Source organism: Psammomys obesus, unplaced genomic scaffold, assembly GCF_907164565.1.
Source record: "Psammomys obesus unplaced genomic scaffold, mPsaObe1.curated_primary_1811, whole genome shotgun sequence".
In the NCBI taxonomy this organism is placed as follows: Eukaryota; Metazoa; Chordata; class Mammalia; order Rodentia; family Muridae; genus Psammomys; species Psammomys obesus.
The window spans coordinates 10686852-10692851 of NW_026585580.1; positions in this window are offsets into that span (position 1 = coordinate 10686852).

The window sequence follows — 6000 nt, forward strand, 5'->3', positions numbered from 1 at the left end:
TACTGGGCTGACATGGGCTTCATATGTGCAGAGGTTCTAGGTTATCTCCATGAGTGGTTCTTGATTGGAGTATCAGCTCCAGAAAAGACCCCTGTGCCCATATTATTATTTATTTTTTGGCTCTCCTTGTGGAGCTCCTGTCCCCTCCAGGTCTTTCTATCTCCCCCTTCTTTCATAAGATTATCTGCACTCTGCCCAAAGTTTGGCTATGAGTCTCAGCCTCTGCTTTAATACCCTGCAGAGTCTTTCAAAGCCTCTCTGTGGTAGGATCCCATCCTGTTCCCTGTTTTTTAAATCCTCAATATAACATTAAACCTTTACTGATTTTTTTTCTTAAAGTGATGTTATACTCGGACTGTCAGGAAACTCCAATTTTTTTCCCCAAATTTTATTTTTGCTTAATGTCTGGATCGCTGTAAAATGGGAGAAGTGGTTGAGAAACAAAATGATGCCGTGACTGTTCTAGTTTGTTGATGTAAGTGTCACAATCTGGGATTCCTAAAGTAGCATTTGCTACAATAAGGCTTATAATGCATCTTCTATTACCCAAATTTATTATATCAATCGTGTTATTGGTATTTGTTATGTAAATGAATTTTTTTCATGTAAATCCTTAGAAGGATTTTGGAAACTTTAAATATGCTTAGGAAACATGCTGCTCTTATCATAAAAGAGAGTAAAGGGACGGTTCTGCCCTTATATGCAAATGTAAATTTTGGTTTGTTTTTCACGGAGGCACAAAAACTCTGCACTGAAACATGCATTGAGGCATTAGCACCTTTCTATTGCATAGTTTGTTTTTTAATTTAAATTGTTTTGTGCTGTTAATACATAATAACATAAAATTATATATATATTAATGAGGCAATGACATTGTTTTACACACACGCATTGTTTGATTTTTTTTCTCTCCATTTAAAGAGCTGTAGAGCCTCAAGTTTATTTTGTGTAAAAACTAAGAAAATGATTTATTCTCTTATTAGAAATGAAAAGTACACTGTTGTTATAATGTTTTGTTTTGTTTTTTTAAGAGGCATTTCGATGTTAACAGGCTGCAATGTTTTTTCTCATTATTATATTTAGTAGTAAAAGAGAGGAAATTAAATGAGTGTACGTAATATGTGCTACCACAGTGATGAAATGTGCATAGCCAGACTGTGGGTGGATTTTTATGTTGCTTATTCTTCATTCAGTGTATTTCTGATTCTGACCCCAAATCTTAGAAATTTCTTGTGAAGAAAACATAGGCATGACTTGTAGCTTCTATAAAGTGTTCACAGTATTTAAAGACCTGAGGAGAGCTACTGTGATTATTCACATCTATTCAGAAAATGGTTCCTGTATTTTGACATGGCTAGGAAACACTTAAAATTCTGCATATTTGTACCTTAGGAACATATTTCTTTCTGAGTCTATGCTCCTAATTTTTTCCTTTTGTTTCTCCTCTTCCCATTTTCATTAGTCCGCCTAGAAACAGTTCTTTTTGTCTGCTAAATATGATTTATCTGTTTCTGAAATTATAAAAAAAGAAAGGAAGAAAGAAACAAGGCGAAGTCTGTGGTGCATTTTCTGCTTTGGTAAATAGGTCACAGTTTGTCAAATCTGGAATATATTATGGCTTTGTGAGGTTCTCTTTTCTCGAATGCTAAGCTACTGAGCTGGATATCAAAGGGTAATTTATTTTGTTTTAAGTAGGCTTTTCCCACTTTCTTTAAAAAAAAAAACCTCAAAGCATGAGTACTTCAGAACAGATGACTAGGAGATAAATTAGGACAGTTAGGAAAGGCGGGTATTGGTTTTCATTTATGCTTGTCCTTTGGTGTACAAAGATGACGGTTGTGACCTGAGATCTGTAGGATATTTGCTTTGTTAATTGTCTGTGGCAGTGATGAATTTAAGGTGATCCATCACTGAGAAAAATGTGCAAATGATCCTGTCACAGAGTGGCTTCTACCTACAGGGTAATCAAAATGGCTCTTTTCTTAGGGCTAGACCCTAAACCACAGGCACTAACAAACTGCATTTAAACAAAGTAGAAAGTATGTGTACTCAAGAATATGGGATTGGCAACCAGTTACCTAGAAGGCTGAGTTTTATCTGGATATTTCATTCCTGATTTCTGAATTAATTTTTAAATTTGGCTGTGATAGACCTTTATGTACTCAGTAAACTCTTATTCTACTGAACTTTTCGTGCTTGGTATGACTGTTCCTATTCTATTACTCTTGTCACCTTAATCATAAGTTATTCTGAGATGGTGAAATTTTCATTCCAGGAAGATTCAACATGCCATTTATTTTTTTTTCTCCTAAAGATCTTTGGCACTAAAGTAACATTTAGGCATATTAAAAGCTGTTTTAATTGACACATTTCTAGTGTCTGTATTCAAATTTGGTTCAATCCTCTCCACACAATCATTTCAATCTTCTATTTAAATTTACTTTGTGAGAATACATTAGTTATGCAAAACAGGTATGAATAACTCATTCATCTTCATCCCCTCTCATTCTCTCTTGTGCCCAACATTGGCTCCATTTTTTTTTTCCTCAAAGCAATACTTCTACTTTTGTGTCTTTAAGAGAAAAATTCAGATTGATATATGAGAAAAGTTGCTGTAGCTGTCTTTCTACATTTGAGTGATCATATTTACATAATGATCTCCAGCTTCATTCATTATGATGAAAACCATATGATTACACTCTTCCTTATGGTTAAAGTATTGGTGTGTGTGTGTGTGTGTGTGTGTGTGTGTGTGTGTGTGTGTGCATCTGTCTGTATGAGAGTGCCTGTCTGGTAGAGGGATTGAGTACTGGAGAGGGTCTGCCCTGGGAAGAGCGAGCAGTCTGAAGGATGGGTGCTAGGGGAAGAAGTCATGGTGGAGAGTTGGTTCTAGGGAGACTGGCACTGCTAACAATGGCACTGCTAAGAATGGGCACTGGGGAAAGCGAGCTCCGGTGAGCCTAGGTACTAGGGAAATTGAACCCTGGGGAGAGTGGAAATTGATCATTTGGGCACTGGGGAGAATTTGCACTGAGGAAAATGGGCACTGAGGAGATTAGACAGGAGGATAACAGGCATTGGGGTAATGGGCATTGGGCTCTCACACTCAGACTGGGCAGTGGGGCAAATGTGCACTATTTTCCATCTGACCAAGAATGCTTTCTCCAAACTAAGCCCTTATGATATGCTCTGGACTCTAAAATAGTGTCTATGGGGTTATGCCCTCCCCGATATTTACAGCCCAAATTTCACACCCCATGTTGATAGGGTGAAATCTATCTTCTATTCTCTGGCCCAGGCTTCTGTGAACTGGTTACTCTTTCCCCGTCCTACCTACTGGCGATGGGAATCTTAAGAGATGGAATTGTCTATGAGAAACCTCTCCATGCCTTTACATTTCAGGACGGACACTGGAATTTGCTCCTCCCTGACAGAAGTGCTGTGCTGTTAATGAAATACAAACCTTTCACTATCTGCGAGAAATCTCCCAAGTAGCGTTTCTCAGTTCATGTATATCTGGGTTGCTATATTTTTCAGCTGAAGATCTTCTTGATCACTTAAAGGCTCTGCAACAAACATCCAGTGATTAGAACAGGGTATTCACCAACAAAGGAAATCATTCATTTGCCTTTGTTCTATCTGAAGAAGGTATACCTTGACTCACACAATCAGTAACTATGGGCTTCTAATATTGGCTCTTATCACGCATCTGTGAATTTTAAACATAAACAGCTACCAAAATATGTGCCTGTGTACTTTCCTACTACTATTGATTTTTTGTGAACTCAATATAATAACTGTTTTAAGATCCAGAACACAAAGCAGACATTATTGAACTTTTTAGTTACTGTGTCATTTTAGAGACTATTTTATCAGTACAACGTTTAACCATCCCTTTGAACAGATAGGAATTAATTTGATTTTTTTTCCTACTAGCAATTTAAAATGTGTATTGACCCATAGAGGTGTAAATGATTGAAAGTACTATTTGAGAGAAACCACTAACTTGGGTGTAAGAATACAAAGCAGTTGCAAAATTATATTTGACAAAACAAGATCTTTAAAATGAATCTTCATAGACAATAAGTAAAAGTAATGTGGGCTCATAAGAAACTTGAAATTTATCACATAATGCTTTTCATAGAAGTAAATGTTCACCTCTCAGTTCATCTTTTTTTCAAATGCATTTATGTTTATCCAGACATTATATACTGAATAATAAAGCTGACCTTTATATCATTCTGGTTTTTTTGGCATTTGGGGGGAACACGTAGGCCCAGAAACATATAAACCTGTTTAAAACAAATGTAGATATATTTTCCCAGAACCCACTCACACAAAGGACACATTAGTGAATTCCACCTCCAGTATTGGATAATTTTATCAGTGGACTTGGGGAGGGGCATGCATGCAGAAAGGGGGGGAGGGTGGGACCGGGAGGGGAGGAGGGAGGGGCTTATGGGGGGATACAAAATGAATAAGGTATAATTAATAAAAGTTAAAAAAATGAAAAAAAAGTTAAAAAAAATGATGGTACATACCAGAAAGCTGTTCTTTCCCAAAGCAGATAATCTGGTGACTGAACCCTGAATTATTGTGCACCCTTCATCATCAGTGAAATGAGACTCTTATTTTTTTTCTCTTTTCCACAATGGGAAACTTAAAGCATGCCACTGTGTTGTCTTCAGGTACTTGTAGGCTTATGAGTAGCATGGCACTAATGCCAAAGGAAAACCTAAACACTACCTGAACATGACGTATTTCTCAAACAATGCCTGTGACACAGGACCTTCTATGTTTGGGAGCAGCAAGGGCGACTCCTTCATGTGAGCAGTGGATTGCTACACATTTCTATAGGAAATTTTGGCTTTGAGGTTTCAGCGAGAACATTTTGATTACAACCAATAATGAAAAATCACATGCACACATTCAATTGAATAATAACATAAATATCAATTTCTCTGTAACTATAGCCACAAATAAGATAATATGGATAATACTATCCTTAAAACTTTGAGGACATTTAATTTGTGGCATGAACTGGAAACTCTCTAGAATTAATAGTCACGTTACTGTTCCTTCCTTGTTGCTAAGGCTCAGACGACTGTTGCTGCTGATTAGATAAACAGAAAACTGTAACAGAACTCTAAGACATATGAACCTCTCTCACACTGGTGCTTCAGCTCATGGACACTGTGTTTATAGAAGTCCCTGGTATAGGTTTCAAAGGGAATAATAAAACGTGAGTAGGATGTCTAGGTGCCTCAGCCTGGCAGCCAAGGAGAACTGCCCTCAACAGAGACAATATGCACAGAATATATGCTTGAAGGAATTTAGGGGTGATCTGGCTGGGAAGATGGCTGAGTGGAAAAGAGCACTTCTTGGGCCAGCATGAGGAACTGAGTTCAAGTCTCCAGCACCTGCACACTCATAGGCATGTAACATATACATAGACAAAGAATGTGAAGGTGAGAGAAAAATCTGTGAGAAATGGGAAAATCCAAAAAGACATCCAGGATGGAATTTAGGTCAATAGAGACTAAAACAGAATTTTAGACATGCATACTTGTACATTATATTCACTTTAATGTGGATAGATTTGTATTACTTGTCACTGATATTAATGAATAAGGTAAGTGTAAACCAAACGTCTGTATTAGTCTTGAAGATCTGTGCAGAATCAGCCTGTGGAACTCATGGAGACATATGACAAATAAATGGGTACCTGCTCCTTTGGAGATGTTTTTAATAAACTCTAAAGAGATATCGTTTAAAAGGAAATTTGAGCTTGAATGGTAGTTGGAAATTTTGGGGGTTGAAAAAAATGCAGTATCAGTTAAAATAAGGACAAAACACCTTATATAGAATTGACACTGTCCAGGAAAAAGAGTGAAGGTATGTAATGCTAGACTGAAGGAGAGACCCATGACGCTTGTGAAGGAAGAAGCAATTGCATTAGATGCTGATAGGTGGGAAAAGAGACACAAAGAGTGGGAGGTA